This window comes from Miniopterus natalensis, chromosome 18, assembly GCF_054644295.1.
Source record: "Miniopterus natalensis isolate mMinNat1 chromosome 18, mMinNat1.hap1, whole genome shotgun sequence".
In the NCBI taxonomy this organism is placed as follows: domain Eukaryota; kingdom Metazoa; phylum Chordata; class Mammalia; order Chiroptera; family Miniopteridae; genus Miniopterus; species Miniopterus natalensis.
In genome coordinates, this window is record NC_142098.1 from 2,250,733 (window position 1) to 2,267,831 (window position 17,099).

The following is a 17,099-nucleotide window of genomic DNA, read 5'->3' on the forward strand; positions in this document are numbered from 1 at the left end:
GCCTCCCCCTAGTTCAAACTCAGAGGCCTCACTGGGTATACAGCAGGTGCCCACTAACACATGCACTGGCAGGCGCACCCTCACTCAGGTGGCTCCAGTGGTCGGGGATCAGAGCCCAAGCCTGCAGCCCCTCCCAGAGTCCCCAGGCTCCCCAGACTCACCAGAAGAGGGAGATGCCGATGGAGCCTGCCTCACGGCCACTCTGCTCCCCGTCAGGAGCTTGGGGGTTTGTTGCTCTTTTTCTCAAGTTTCATCCCTCCCCTGAGTTTTCAGCCAGCTTCACTTGCACAAAAAAGCCACCTCTTAAAAGGAAAATTTCCCCCAGGGGCCTTAGCCACACCACCAGAGCAGGACAAGGGGCTAATATCTCCCACATGTCAGTGGGTTCTAGTTTCTGCAGATGCAAATGAGGCCTCCGTAGGCTCGGCCCTCTTGGGCTCAGGCTCCCTCTTGATCCACAGGCTGGGCCTCAGGCCCTGGGCAGGAAAGACTGCAGGGACTGTGTTGGTGGCAAGGTCCCCAGGGAATGACATGGGGACTGGCTCAGTGGGAGGGTTGATTTAGGAGATGGGAGGAAGGGGCTTGGTGCTAGGGCTCCTGGAGGGTCCCTGGGTGCCGGGGGCCCTGCTGCAGAGCTTACAGTGTCCCCGACAGCAGTCAGCTAAGGATTCAGGGGTTCCAGCCCAGGTACCTTCTCTCGGTGCCCTGACTCCTGCCACTGCCCTTGCTGCCTGGGGACCCTCTGCCTGATCCAGGAAAAGGTCTGCCTTGAATGACCAGCGGCTGGGGGCTCTGGATTCCATCATGTAATGGGGAGGGGGGTGAATCTCTTTACATTCCCAGCTACCAAGAATCAAAAGCAGTCACAGTAGGTCGGCTGGAATGCCCTCTGGCAGAGCCACAGGGACTTTCAAAATCTAGGGAAGGTCTGTGTGTGACCAGGCCCAGCTGGGGGCGGGTTCATCAAATAGTTTCAGAATTCTGAGGTTGGGTGGGGACACACCCTGCTGGGCTACCAGAAGCTGGGTGGGGTCATTGTGTTGGATGCACAGCCCCCACCCTTGCTCACCCTCTGCCAGTCACTGTCTTTAAATGGGGAACAGTCCCCAGCCGGGGTGCTGCCATGAGGGGTTCAAATGCCAGACTTGGAAGGGGACGTAGTGATGATCCTGGGGCCAGATGTGGGACTCCCCTCACTTCAGAGCTCAGGGGGGTCGGAGTGAGAAGGGGCTCTGATGGAGGGCGCGTCCAAGTAGAGGATGGCAGAGCTGTGAGGGCCGCCCACCCTGGCTCCCTGACCCTCCCCCCTGGGCAGAGCTGGCTGTGAACGGGACATGGAGAGTGAGGGCCCAGGAGAGGAGCTGAGTGGGTGCCCTGCTCCTGGGGAGGGCAGGACAGAGCTGCATGTGCTCTGGGCATCCAGACTGGGGCCTGGACTGTGGAGCAGCCTCCCCAACTCCACATTCAGGGTGCAGTGCCTGCTGGGCCTGCCCCAGACCGAACAGGGCTAGTGCTCCTCTGGTGGCACCCCCACTTAGGGACAGGCAGGAAGCCTGGGTCTGGTGTTCGCACTGACCTTCGGGGGAAGGGCCAGGTGTTGGGCAGAGATTTCTACTTTCAATGCTATTTTTGCTCTGTTTCACAGTTTCAGCATGTGCACTAACGTGGGAAAACTAAATTAATTACAACAGAAGAAGAGGCTCCTGAGGGCTCATGCAGGCCACCCTATGTTCTGCAGAGTTATAGGGGTCCCCACCAAATCTGGGCACCCTGAGCCCTCTGTTTAGGGGCTGCTTGGCTGATTCCCTCACCCTCTCCTCACCCTCACCTTGGGGTCAGGAGTCCTGATGGGACCAGGGACAGAAGGCAAGTGTGGGGACGCAGGGAGGTTGCAGGAGGTGCTTGCCTCATCTGGGGCACCTTACTCTTCCTGCTTTCCCATTTGTGGCCCTGAGTGAGGGAGCAGACCAGCTGCCCTAAGGAGGACAGTGCCACTGGCCCCTGGGGTTGGCCTTTTGGTGAGGCTTCCTGAGGAAGTCAGGGGTCAAGGATTCACACCTCTGAAGTGGTGGCTTCTCCATTCTTCCTGGGGCTGAGGGGCCCTGGGTCCCCCATACGTTCCAGCTCAGAGCCAGCACCTGGGCCCAGTGGAGAAAGCAGGAAGGAAACGACCCCAGAGTGGCTGGTGGGGCCTGAGAAGGGCCACTGGGCTTGTAAGGAAGTCTGATGCGACAGTGGGGCACCCTAGTCTCTTCCCAGCTTCTTCTTTCCGAGACCAATCACCTTTCAGTTGTTAGGATTTCTCACTGCTTTTTTTTTGCCTCCTGGAGGCTCTACCTCACAGGGACTTCACTTGTCTAACTGCCTGTTGTCCCCAGACCAGGCCCAAAGTCCCCGAAGACTGAGGAGCTGCCCCACACTCTGCCCAGCAGGCTTTGCCGACCCCCCGTGGCTCTGATGGGCTCTGGGCTCCCCCGGGGCTGCCCATGGCTGCCTATAGGCTCCTGGACCCAGTGCCAGTGAGAGAGGTTCGGGTATCTGTGGCTTGCTGCTTGGACTTGGTGCCTTTGAGAGTACAGACACCTATAGGTAAATTCAGAGTGCTCTCTGTGTCCTGTCCAGGCTGCTGGTCTGTGTTCTTGGTGGACCTCGTGGGGAATCGGATGTCCCTGGCTGAGTCATCCCTCTGGGGGAGGGGTCTAGTCCTTACCCTGGCAGCTCTGAGATCTGAGGCTCTCACTGCTGCGCCGACAGATGGCTCTCACGATAAGGAAAATGATAACAGGGCTTACCCAGCACAGGGAGTTCCCGGTCACGACCTCGAAAGCCCTGCCTGGCCCTCCCACAGGGCCTCAGGGTTGCTGGGCCCAGCTTTGTCCCCTGGGCTGTGGAATGGGGACACTCTAGATTTGAAGGAGACACACGTGTGAAAATGCTTGGGGACGCTTACGGGCTGTGGGGGGCCTCAGTGTACTGTTTGTGAAATGGGCCAAGAGCCCCAGACTTGGCCTGAGACTAGTGGCTACTCAGGGGCTGGGCCAGGGGTTGGTCCCCCTCAGGGCTGCCCTTCTCCTCAGACCCACACCCCATGGGCATGAGTCCCAGGGGCCTCAACCGCTGGGTGGCTCCTGTGGGTGTGACCCAGAAGGTCACTGCTCTGTGGGGAGCCTGGAGACTGCTGGGGACACTGTTATCCCCCTTCTTCAGCTCTGGAAACCGAGGCACAGACTGCACATGCCCATGCTGCATGGCTCAGAGCTGGATCCTAGCTCAGGTGGCAGGGCTCCAGAGGGTACGAGTTGTGTGTTGACCACTTATTACTTTTTAAAAATGTTTTGAAACACCCAGGACAGCGTGCAGGGAAAAGGGAACACCAGGCCTCCCCTGCCTCCTGTCCCTCCGAGGTTGGGGGGGGTCTGTGTTCTACCCTGAGGCCTCTCAGAGCTGCCCCACCCCAGTGGGCAGTCAGAGGCATCCCAATGTCACTACTTGGTCAGAGGGGACCCTCCCGGGCCTGCACTTCCTCCTACAGTCCCCAGAGGGTTGGCACCCATACCCAAGACTCAGCAGTGAATCTGCCCTTCTGTGCACAGGGGACTGAGGCCCAGAGAGGGGCATGTTTTGGGCACCGGACACCCCTCTCATTCATGGCTTCAAACTTCCTCCTTCCTGGGGCTGTACACAGGTCAGCAACCTTCCCCAAATCTCAGGGGAGAATCTCCCCCCATTAAATTATGCTTCTGTATACAAGTGTGGCGGGGGGTTGCCCAGTCCCCCCATCCCATCCCCGTGAGCACGTTAGCTGACTCCTGAAAGGCGGGTGGCCAGGGAGGGACATTCTAGGCAGAGCAGACAGTGAATTGGGGACGTGGGCAGGAAGGGCTGGCAGGGGCTTCAGCAGCTTCAACAGGCTTGGGCCATTCCCTGGCTCAGAGGGGGCTATTGATTCACAGATGGGTGCAGGGAACAGCACTGAGTTGGATGCACTGTGAACCTCAGTTTACCATCTGTAAACATGGGGCTGGCTGACTACAGCTCTCTCACCTTCTAGAATTCCATCTGTTCCAGTCTCCAGCTGTGCCCCGCTGAACCTGGGCTTCCAGGGGCAGGGACTGTGCTCGGCCACTCCCCTCCGGGCAGCACCTCCCTGGGCAGCAGCACCCCTTGGCCCCTGGCCCACTGAACCCCCAGCCCACTCACCGTGGCCTTGGCCATGCAGGCTTGTCCCCAGCTAGGACTGTCACCAGGACCTAACAGCTGCCCTGGCCCTGGCCTTGCCCCAGCCACCTGTGCTTCTCCCAGGCCTGTCCCCAGGAAGATGAAAATGCCCCATTTCCACCTGCAGAAGCCCTGGTTCTCTGAGTGTGGGGAAGGAGGAGGTGAGAAGGGAGAGGGGGATGGAAAAGAGTGTGTCTGAGAGACAGGGGCTGGGAGGGTAGGAAGGGGTGGGTGGTGGTTGAGCTCAGGGAGATGACAGGAGCTGACAGGGCTGCCTTGTCCAGCTTTCTATTTTTTTAAATTATCTTTATTGTTGAAAGTAATACAAATGTTCCCTTTTTTTCCTCATCGATCCCCTCCACCTTGCACCCCTCGCCCCAAGCTTTCACCACACTATTGTCTGTGTCCCTGGGTTATGCACATACACATATAAATTCTTAGGTTAATCTCTCCCTGCCCACCCACCCCACCTTCCCTCTGAGATCCCTCAGTCTGTTCCCTGCTTCTATGTCTCTGGGTCTATTTTGTTCATAGGTATATTTTGTTCATTAGATTCCACATATAAGTAAGATCATGTAACACTTGTCTTTCTCTGACTGGCTTATTTCTCTTAGCATAATATTTTCCAGGTCCCTCCATGCTGTCTCAAAGGGTAAGAGATCCTTCTTTTTCACAGCTGCATAGTATTCCATGGTGTAAATGTCCTAGAATATGCTTGATATGATTTCAATCTTCTTGAACTTGTAGAGTCTTGTTTTGTGTCCTAACATGTGGTCTGTGTTTGAGAATGTCCCATGTGCATATTCTGCAGATTTGGGGTGAAATGGTCTGTAAATGTCAAACCCATCTGATTTAGAGTGTCATTTAGAATCACTGTTCCCTTGTTGATTTTGTCAGGAAGACCTACCCAGTAAAGTCAGTGGGGTGTTAAAGTCCCCTAAGATGACTGTATTGCTGCCAACCTCTCCTTTAAAGTCCTCAGAAGTTTTTTTTCCAGCCTGTGTGAGTCTTTGATTCTGAGGTGGGTCAGCATATATTTGGATCTTGTTTTCTTATCTATTCAGCTACTTATGTCCTTTGATTGGAGCATTTAACCCACTTATATTTAAGGTTATTATTGATAGGTACTTACCTATTGCCATTTTATTTCTTTATGCCTATGTTTCTCTTTCTCTCTATTTCTACTTCTAATTACAGTAGCCCCTGTAATGTTTCCTGCAGTGCTGGTTTGGTGGTGATAAACTCCTTCAGCCTGTTTTTTTTTGTTTGTTTGTTTTTTGCCTGGGAAGCTCTTTATTTCACCACCTATTTTGAATGATAGCCTTGCTGGATAGAGTGGTCTTGGTCTCAGATCCTTGCTTTTCAACCTTGAATATTTCATGCCATTCCCTTCTGGCCTGTAGAGTTTCTGATGTGAAATCATCTGACAGCCTTATGGGAGCTCCTTTGTAGGTAACAGCTTGCTTTTCTCTTGCTGCCTTTAAGATTCTCTCTTTGTCTTGAATTCTTGGCATTTTAATTATGATGTGTGTGGGTGTGGGCCTCTTTGGGTTCTCCTTGCTTGGGACTCTGTACCTCCTGAACTTGTGTGACATTTTCCTTGACCATGTTAGGGAAGTTTTCTGCCATTATTTCTTCAAACAAGTTCTCTAACCCTTGCTTACTTTCTACCTCCTCTGTCATTCTTATAATGCAAATATTGTTATGTTTCATGTTGTCCCACAGCTTCCTTAGACTGTCCTGTTTTTTAATTGTTTTTTCTTTTTGGTTCTCTGATTGAGTGATTTTTTCCTACTGTCTTCTAATTTGCTGATCTGATCCTCAGCTTCCCCTAATCTGCTATTTATTCCTTCCAATGTTTTTTTTTTAAATTTCTACTATGTCATTCTTAATTTCCTTCATAGTTTCTATATCTTTTCTCATGCTGTTGAGCACCCTTATGATCAGTATTCTGAACTCTATATATCTGATAGATTGTTTATCTCCATTTCATTTAGCTCTTTTTCTGGAGCCTTCTCTTGTTCTTTCATTTGGGGATTTTTTTTTTTTTTTTAGAAGGATGGATTTATGAGCCAACTTTTTTTCTTTCTTTAATATATCTTTATTGATTTCAGAGAGAGGAAGGGAAAGGAAGAGAGAGATAGAAACATCAGTGATGAGAGAGTCGTCACTGATTGGCTATCTCCTACATGCCCCTGACTGGTGATCAAGCTGACAACCCGGGCATGTGCCCTGACTGGGAATCAAACTGCAATCTCCTGGATCCTAGGCCGATGCTCAACTGCTGATCCATGCCCAGCTGGGCAGGGGCTTGTTTCTTTGTCTCCCCATTTTGACTGCCTGTTTGGATTTGTTTCTTTGTGTTAGGTAGATCTGCTAGGATTCCCAGTCTCTTAGATAGTCTCTAGTGCAGGCCAATGTCAGATGCTGTTTGTGACTGGCCTTGAGTACCCTGTTAGAAGCTTACTACACTCCATAGCTTGTGGTTTCCTCTGCTGGAGCCGAGTATATTTGGACAGGACCATGATGGGCACCAAGGTCTGCTTTTCCAATCCCTGGGTCCAGAAGAAAATCAGGCAAAGACTCAAAGCACCCAGAGGCTGTTATTTAGTCTCTTAATGAGCCTCAGGCTGTAGAAACTCCACAGGGTAGGGCAAGAAGTTTTCCATCAGGGTAGGGCAATGGCTTCCCCCTCAGGCAAAGCTGCTTAGAAGGTAGATGTCTGCCTGTGAAAGATTTCCTCTGCAGTATGGGGGAATGACCTGGAACAGGAATCCAGAGGGGTGCCCTCTGAACTCTGTCTCCAGAGCCCACGACCCTGGATCCTCCCCACACAGCTCCAGTCCACTCTCCCCTCCCTCTGCTGGAGCCCAAGGCAAGTGGCTGCACATGAAACTTTGTGCCTTGGCCCTTTAAGAGGGTGCCTACATTTCCAGCCATCTCTTCCTGGCCGACAGAAACCTGGCTGCTTTTCACAGCCAGGTGTTATATGGGCACGTTTCTCAGGTCTGGTGCTCTGGGCTGGGGAGCCCAGCCTGGGGTTTAGGCCCCAGAGTTCTCAGTGGGAACCCCCACAGCTGAGATCTCCCTCTGGACCTTCAGCTGCTGCCTGTGGGAGCCCAGCCAGCCCTCCTGTGCCTCTGTTGTGGAACCTCACACTTTCACCTTATGGAAAGACCAAGCAGCACTCAGAGGCTTAAGGTTCAGGGGGTTTATTTTATGCCATCAGGGTGGGCCCAGAGGAGTCCAGCTCCAAAGCCTGAGCCCTGAGCACAATCGGGCAGGGAGTTATGTACCATCCATGCTTCTGCCCACGTGGCAGCTATGCCTTGGTTAGGGCGGGGAAAAGCCCTTTCTGGTTTGGTGCCCGCGGGAACATAGCAGGATGGCAATAGGGGATGCCCCCCTGGGGGGGGACTGTTGGCCATTTTAGACAGAGTTTTCTCTTATCACCTCCTCACTTCCTACCTGTCTCTATGTGGTCTCCCCATTTCCTCCTTGGTTATGAGGGTGCCCTCCAGTTTGTCTGCAGTTGACTATTCAGGATGGTTTTTCTGTATTTTAGTTGTAATTCCAGATTGGTCCTGGGAGAGTGTCAATGTAGCTTCCACTCAATGTGCTGCCATCATGGAATCTATAGAACAAATATTTTTTAATTTTTAAAAAATATATCTTTATTGATTTCAGAGAGAGGAAAGGAGAGGGAGAGAGAGAGAGAAACTTCAATGATGAGAGAGTCATTGATAGGCTGCAGCCTGCAACCTGAGCATGTGCCCTGACCAGGAATCAAACCCTTATCTCTTGGATCCTAGGTTGATGCTCAACGGCTGAGCCACGCCCGGCTGGGATAGACCAAATATTCTTAAATATGAATTTCCGGCGATGCCATTCCTCCAAGCAGGTCCCAGAAGGGGCGCCTTGTCCAGCTTTCAATACAAATCTTAGAAGCTGCCCCATGTCCATACCTGTAAGCTTTCCATTCTTTTTATAGTACATTTTAGTTGTGACAATATAATCTATATAAAAACTATGTAAGACTTATCCATCCACAGAGACTTGGACACAAACGTTCACAGCAGCATTACTCACAAAAGCCAAAAAATGGGAATAACCCAAGTGCCCATGAACTGGCGATGGGTAAACACAACTTGGTCCCTCCACGTGGCAGAATACCAGGCAGCCAGGAAAACCCGGCACATGCTACAGACTGGGGAAGCCTAAAAACATGCTGCTCAGTGAGAGAAGCCAGACACATGTGATTCTGTGTCTGTGAAATGTCCAGGATGAGCCAATCCATAGAGATGGAGGGCAGAGGAGTGGATGCCAGGGGCTGGGGAGCAAGAAACGGGAGTGACCACCACTGAGCACGAGGTTTCTGAAGTTGATTAGTGGTGATGTTTGCGCAACTCCAAATCTACTACAAACCATTGAATTGTATACACTAAAGGGATGGATTTTATAGTGTGTGAATTAAATCTTAATAAAGCTGTTACAAAAAATATCTGTAGTTTAACAACTTATTACCCAAGTCAGGAACTAGACACTTGCCCCCTGGGTCCCCGTGGTCCTATTCTTGACTCCCGCTCTCCTTGTTTCCTGTAGAGTTTACATAGCTGCAATTCTTATTTTCATTGTGTAGTATCCATACCTGACATCCCCTAGAACCCAGACTCTGGTACTGGGCCTTTGGATGTGTGGCAGATGGCATTTGTCCCAAGATGCCACAGCCACATCTCCCTCCATTGAGTCCATGACCCTCTGCCTGGTTTTCAATTTGCTTATAGTCAGTAGGAGGTGGTGGGAGTGGCCCCGAGGGACACCCGAGGCAGGCACTGTGCTCTGGATTGAACGTTGTGTCTCTACAATTCATGTGTTAGAACCTGATGGTACCAGGAGGTGGGGCCTCTGGAGGTGAGTGGGTCATGAAGGGGAACCCTGGTTATGGGGTTAGTGTTTTCTTACGAAGAGACAAGGACAGAGGAGCTGTCTCTTGGCCATGTGAGGACACAGTGAGAAGGTGCCATCTACGAGCCAGAAAGAGGACCCTTGCCAGACACCCATTGCAGGTGGGTGTATTAGTGCCCCACTGCATAGATGAGCTCCCAGATACTCGAGGCCACCCAGCTGATGAGTGAGATGCAGACCGAGGGAATGCAAAGCCCGTCTCTTGGGTACCGAATGACATATGCCTGTTCATGCTGTGGGTCCGCAAAGCAGGCCCTTGCTCTCTGAAGTCACTGGGACAAGCAGAGGGAGAGGTGCCATTGCAGACACCACCCTCCCCTGTGGCAGAGGAAAGAAGGGTCTGCTCAGGCCATTAAATGCTCAACTAGAGGAGCCCATGCCATGTGCCCAGGAGCAGATAGCTGGGCATGTTCAGGACCTCCTCACCTCTCCCCACTGGGGTGAAAGGGGAGATGCCCTCACTCACAGACCCTTGGCACAGACCTGCATGGCCTCGAGCTCCAGGTCCACTGGTCTCTGTCCTTGGCGAGGACACCCCTGAGCTGGGGGAGAGGTCCCTGGGCTGACAGAGCTGGTCTGCATGGGCATCTTTATTGGGTACCAGGGATGGCACAAAACTTCCATCTGTTGCCAAGTGGCAGGAGGAGTGGGTGGAGGGGAACATTTTGTTTGTTCGATTGTTTTCCTTTTGTTCCCAGGATGCTGCTGTCAGATTTGACCCAGTTTCTGCTCTGGTACCTGAGGACCATGGGAAGGACATACCTGTGGCCTCTGAAGGTGAGGGCTGTGAGTGGGCTGAGTGGGCAGTGTGGCCGCAGACTGTCCCCGCGGGGGTCCTCCGGGGTATTTCTAGGTCCAGAAGGGACTCATATCCATGTGCAGAGGCAGGACCAGGCCCCACTTCCTGCCTGCTGGACTCTTGGCTCTTTCTCTGCTATTTGTCACAGCAGGAGACTCTGTTGCTTGCATTTCCTGCCCCAGAGCCTCCAGTGAGAGCAGCTGGACTGAGTCCCCATAAATGGGGCAGACTGAGGGCAGCTGCCTGCCAGCTGAGCACATTTCAAGGCTGGCACAAACACACTAGCCAAGTTAAAGTGTGGACAGATTTTAATAAGCAATAACGAATGCAGGAGGGAAAAGAATCCAGCTCGAAGGGAACTCGGCAGGTTTGCTCAGAGGTAACGAACAAGATGGGGGCCAAGGACATGAGCAGAGCCTGAAGGGTTGGGAAAGAGAAAGTTACATAAAAGGGGAAGGGCCCCCCAAAACCCATTAGTTGGCAAAAAGCAGGGTAAATGAAGTGTGAAGAAAACTCTGAACTGCTGTTCAAGGTCCCGATTCCTGATGGACCCAGACCCAAGTCAGTGCCGGCTGTCAGCAAGTCCTCACTCTTCTAGAGGGTTCCACAGGAAAGCTCTACACTCAATAGGAACCTTTAAAAATTCATAATTTTGGGCCCTGGCCGGTGTTGCTCAGTGGTTAGAGCGTGGGGACTGTGCACCAAAGGGTGAGGGAGGCAACCAGTTGATGTGTCTCTCTCAAACTGTCTCTCTCCCCCCCTCCCTTCCACTCTCTCTAAAAAAAAAAATCAATGGGAAAAATATCCTCCAGTGAGGATTAACAAAAAAAATAAAAAGTTATAATTTTGGTCTAGTTTCTTAAGAGGCCCAGAGAAGAAAAATGTGACATTTCTCTTGTTTTGAATATTTTCTGACCTCAGAGCTCAGGCTAGCCGCCCTCCAGTAGATAAGCAGCTTCCTTCCTGGGACAGACGCCACTGAGTCCTGACCCTAGAAGCTGCGGGTGATCAATGTTTTACGTCTAGCAGGTGACTAAAATGTGTTAATAAAAGTTTTACATTGAGATAAGCCAGTCAGAGAAGACAAGTAGCACATGATCTCACTTACATGTGGAATCTTAGGAGCAAAATAAACTAACGAACAAAATGGAAACAGACTCATAGATACAGAGAACAGACTGACAGCTGTCAGAGGGGAGGGGGTTAGGGGGCTGGGGGAAGGAGGCGAAGGGATTAAGGAAAAAGAAATCCTCACAGACACAGACAACGTGTGGTGATGACCTGAGGGAAAGGGGGTGGGGAGGTAGAACTGAACAAAGGGGGGACAAATGATGATGGAAGGAGACACTACAATATACAGATGATGTGTTATAGAATTATACACCTGAAGTCTATATAATTTTATTAACTAACATCACCACAATAAATTTAATAAAACATTTAAAAAGTTATCACATTAAAAGGGGGGGCTGGGTCCCTGTGAAACTCATCTGGGTGTGCTAACTGGCCCTGGTCCCAGCCAGGCCCCTGCCCTCCCTTGGGAACGGTCTATCATCAGGTGTGGCTGGGACAGCAGCCAAGTCTCAGGCGGTTGTCACTTCAGAGGGTCTAGAGCCACCTCAGGGATGCTGCTTGAGCTGTTAGAAACCATGGTAGTGTTTGCTCAGGTCTCTACAGACCAAGTTCGAGACCTACTGAGAAGGGAAGAGGGCTCAGGGGCCTGGCTGGGGTCAGGGAGAGAAGCTTGGGGACAGGAGCAACAAGGTGTGCCCCGGTCACTCTGATCCAGTGAAGAATCTGTGTAACATTTACCTCTGGGTCGGGCTAACAGGTCCTTCTCCACTTGTCTCCAGAGGCCTCCGACTCTGCTCCCTGCCGGGGTGGCTGCCAGCACGAGCTAATGGACGAGCTCTGTCCAGGTCACCTGCACACCTGGGAGTCCCTGCAGGACAAGTGGACGGTCTGGTTCCAGGACACAGGTGTCCCCTAGGTGACACCCCAAGTCAGGTGAGAGACTGTGGCTTGGCAAGGTGCCCACTGCCATTTACCTGGGCCTCGTTCCCTCCTTGACACTGGGGAGCAGACCCTGAAGCCCTTCTCATAGTTTCCCATGGGCTGCCTCCTGTGCCTTGTGACAGCAGGGCCTTTAAGAGAGAACCGAGTCTGTGTTGGGCAATTTCAGGTTCTGGCCAAACCTTTGTGACTCCCCTGAGCCCCCAACAGTCTCCTTGGCAACAAATGACCTCTTATCTGGGCCTTACCACAGCTGCAAATGCCCTCGCCCTTCACCCACTGACAGCCGCCACCCCACCCCCTAAGCCAGGCCCCAGTGTGTCTGTTCGCCCTGGACTTTCATGTGCACGTGGTGTTAACCTAACAAGTGTTTATTTCAGATAGAAAAGAATAGCTATTCGGGAAGCACTGATTCAGGCCAAACCCAAGTCATGTTCCTATTAGGGCTGCAGGCGAGGGTTTTTCTGAGCCGGTTAGGGGAACAGAGGGAGGGAACAGGCACAAATGAGCTACATTTTCCGTTAGCTGCACATGATGCTCCTAATCCTAAAGAATGTGTTTAATTTTCAGTCTGGTAGTCAGGTCTGTTTCCCTGCTAGCTTTACAAGCAGTTATTTGAAGTACAAGGCTGGTTTGGCCCAGACCAAAGGTGATTCTGCCCAGTTCAGTTGCTGCTCAGGTTTGTGTGAGGGCAGGTGCCCCAGGGAGCCTGCCCAGTCATGTCTGAAAAGAATGTGTCACTTCTTCACAGCGCACGTGTGTCCCTGCCTGTTGGTAGGAAGAGTGCTGGTGTGGGGTGTGCGTGCACAGGACAGGGCATCGGTCACACCTGCAGTCCTGGTAGGCGTGTGGCCTTCGGGACAAATCCCTGGCTTCCCCTGAGCCACTTTGGGAACAGATGGCACTGAGCTTCCCTCAGCCAAGGGGGTCAGAGGACAGGCTTGTGCAGGCCCATGGGACTGTCTTTCCTTCCTGGAGGCTAGCCTGAGGTCCTGGACAAGGGTATCGGGGTCCCCTGAGGGGTACAGCAGCCCAGCTCCTGTACAGAGTGGCCATTAAGAGCCAGGGCCCTACCCCTAGGGGTCAGTGGTGAGCCAGGCACTATGCCAGCTGATTGGAGTGACCTAGATGAAGGACACATCTGAGTGGGGTCAAGGCCACCAGTTTAGTGCCTCGCCTTTCCTGGGGCGCAGGGGGTCATAGTGCCTAGGTGTGGGGGACAGGTATGAGCAGGGTGGTGAGCAGAGAAATTACATCGAGGTAAACTAAACACAGATCACCTGCATAAGCTAATATCAATAATAACCACACAGCAACTAAAATTCCTGACAAAAATTGGAAAAGGGTGATCAGACTTAAAATGTCCTAAAGTCTTTGTGTGGGTCAGGGCGGGAGTTAGGGTGTGGATACCTGTCCAACTCTGAAATATGTGTGGTACAAAAGTGTAAAACTTCCAAACCAGGACAGGAAAGTGCAGTGAGGAAACAGCAGGAAAATTCTGTCAACTTAAACAGCAACACAGGAACCAGGGAGGAGGGAAAGCCCAGAGGAAGCAGATGGTGGGACAGAGCAGAACAGCAGCATTGTTTCCGCTTCACAGCTGAGGACCAGAGGTGACCCAGGGTTGCAGCTGACGAGCCACCAGGTACAGGAGGGACTGGGCCAGGCGTGCAGGTGGGAGCGAGGCCTCCGTTCCTCCAGATGTAACTCACGGACGCGAATGTACACAAGTGTTAGGAGTACGACAGGAAGCCCACACGCACACACACACACACACACGGCCAGCAGGGTGAGCGCTGTCTCTCTCCACTACTCCTGCCACTGCCCCCGCATCAGTGGAATCCCTTCATGCCTGTGTCTTTGCCAAGTCTCACTGATGGTCTTAAGGGTTCTTTGGCTTAAATGCTGCCCGGGCTCTAGTCAGCTCTCCGCCGGTGGCTCCGAGGGGCACCCACCTGCCTGCCTGCACGCACTTGTGTGCGGGTGTTGGGCAATATGTCAAATGCCCCTGTGTCTGGACCAGGTCTGTGAGCAGCTCTCCAAAGGGGCCGGTCAGGTTTGCCCAGCACCCACTAGAGGTCCTGGCTTCCCCCCTCACCCACCCTCGCCCCACAGGGTGTTAGTCTCTGCTGGAGATTCTCCTGTGTCTGTGCTCTCCCACAGGGCCCTGGGTGCTCTCCCAAGAGGCCCTGGCTATGGTGAGAGGGTGACATGGGGCTGACAACATCCACAGTGGTGCCTTTCCACCCTTGTGCTTCACTTTCTGAAGGAGAACTCACCAGCTCTTGAGGGTGAGCTGAGGCCAGGCCTGGGATCAGCTCACACCTGAGACTCCAGGCTGGGCACCTGGGCAGAGGGTCCACCCCGATGTTTCCTCCCACTTAAAACAAAATGAGGTGTCAGCACTTCCAGGTCCTAGGAGGAGACAGTAGGAGATACGAAGCCACAGGCCGAGGCAAGGCTCAGTGCTCCATCAGACCCTCAGAGCCCCACCTCTCACCCCAGGCCTGTGGTGCTCCAGGCCATCTGGCTTGGTCTGACCCAGGCGTTGGGCAGACATTGGCTCTGGCCAGTTTCCCAGACCAAGTCCCTGAGTCTCGTCTGGGCCACAGGTCCCTAGCCCTGTGGGCCCAGAGCAAGGGAGGGAGGCCTGTGTCCCTGCAAACAGGGAACCCATCCCCTTCCCCCAAGACTGCTCCTCCCAGGGCTGGAAAGGTTTTTCTGGTCTAACATGTGTATCTCATGTTCTCAGGGACGTCAACACTAAGTAGCCCCAGGAAATGTCTGTCCTGGGCAGGACACCGTGGCCATCAGCCCACGCAAGGTGGTCTGGCTGACTTCCAGCATCTGAATAGAGAGTGAGCCACACAAAGGGAGGCGATTATGGCCACCCCGAGGTGGTTGGGGGGTGGGAAACAGGCTACAGTAAAGACAAAGGCCCCCACCCCCACCCCACCCCATGTGCACACACACACACATGCATGGCCAAGGTCTGCTAGCTCTGGGCCTTGAGTCCTGGGAATGAACTCAAGACCCTGTCCACCCTCCCTGCCGTGTCCTGTCCTCGGCCAGGTGGCTTCAATTTCTCTGAGCCCAGCTCCCCTCCTGTGAAATGTGCTCACAGTGGGCGGCCACATGGGGTTGTTGTGAGAATTCAATGCAGTGATGTTTGAGCCAAGCCCGGCAAGCGCTCACATGTGGGGGGCTCTGGGTGGGGGGCTGCTGCAGACCTTGATGGGGATGAGGGCCCACTCTGGGCAAGGGTCCTGCTCCCCTCACTCAGGGGCAACGCCAAGGCAGGGGTGGGGGCTGGGGGGCAAGGAGAACAGCTTGTACCCACAGTCTCCCTCCCTGTGCCAGCACTGCTCTGCGTCTGACAGCCCTGCCCCGCACCAATTACAGGCACTTAGTCACAATTTCCTCTGTCCTGCTTCCTCTTGGCAGCAGCAGAAAGAACAGCCTTGATGCAGAGCTGCCCTGTTCCCGCTCCCTCCAACCCACGGCTGACTCAGGATGGCAATGCAGGCCCGGGGGAGGGGACACTGACCCAGAGTCCCTGCTGCCCTGCAGGGTGGGTGTATGTTTACAGTCAAAGAACTCTGGCACAACCATCCTGCGGAACTAGAGAGAAGCCACGCTTTGCAGAAGTGATATTTATTTATCAAACAGGCATTTTGTGCCAGCCCTGTGCATCACCCATTCAGTCCTCGCAAGACTCCTGTGAAGAGGGTGTATTAGTCGTCTGTTGCTTTGTAAAAAGTCAAACCAAAATGTGGTGGCTTAAAGCAACAACAAACACAGTTCCTGTGGGCCAGGAACACAGGGGAGACCCGCTGGGTAGTTCTGGCTTAGGGTCTCCTGAGATTTCTGGAAGGGGTCAGCAGGCTGGAGGTCACAGTGGCACACTCATGTGGCCAAGAATGGGTGCTGGCTGTCAGTGGGGCCTCAGTTTGCCCCTGCCCCCCCCCCCCCCCCCGGAGCTGCTTGGGCCTCTGGCAGTACGGTCTGGGTCCCAAGAGCCAGTGTCTCAAGTGAGCAGTGCATTTCATGACCAAGCCTCAGAAGTCACATAGGACCCATGTCAGCCTGAATTCAAGGAGAGGGACCATCCACCTCCCCCTCTCTGTGGGACGGGTGGCCAAGGATTTTTGGGCCATGATTTAAAGCTGACAGGCCCCATGTGATAGATGAGGGATGAGGCCCTGACAGAAACCCTTCCCTGGGAAAGGAACTCCCAGCTTCCTTAACAGGAAAGCCTTGGCTTAGGAGCTGAACTCAGGTGTCATTTCTTCCTGATCCACTTCCCCCATGTTGGCGTCATTCTCAGGCAGGGCTCCTGGCTCCCAGCCCACCAGCTTAGCAAAGGGAGAAAAAGTTAAAGGTCAACAAAAGTCCCTGGACTGAGTCTCATTGGTCAGCTCAGGTGACATGTCCACCTTGAGCCAATTAGTATGACCAGGGGACAGCATGCTCTCTCATTGGCCAGGCTTGGGTCCAGCGGCCACTAAATACATGGACCTGAGAAGTGATGGGGATCCCCCCAAAAAACTGGGCTGCTGTTAAAAGGAGGTGGGCACCCTCTTAACCCGGGGCTATAACCATTTCCTGTTTCATGTGACTCCAGGCACAGGCAGGCTGCCTTCCCAGGCTGGACATCCTTACAGCAGAGCTGTGGACGCCGACCTGACCCCGCCTCCCCGCCAGCTGCCCCTCACACACCTGCACATGCCTAGCCCCACCTGCCCATGGCCAGGCCCCAGGGCCACTGCCCCTATTGTCCTCCCCTGTCCTTCCCTGCTCTGGCCCTGGCGGGGAGGGGGAGAGTGGCATCCTCTGTAGGCTGCTCCCTGGCTGTTCTCTGGGGCTTCAACCCCTGCTCCCTGCCTGCTTCACAGGTCCTGGGCGTGGCTACATCCAACTAAGGCAATAGCTCTGGGAAGTTACCTCCCTCCACACCCAACTCCACACCCTGGGCCACCACTGCCTCGTGCTGTGGGTGAACCCTCCCACTCTTCTCAGCTGACCCCTCTGTGCCCTCTGCCTCCTCCCAGATTTCAACTGATCAACCTCGTGGCTCTGTCCCGAGTGGAGCCCAGGACCTGTC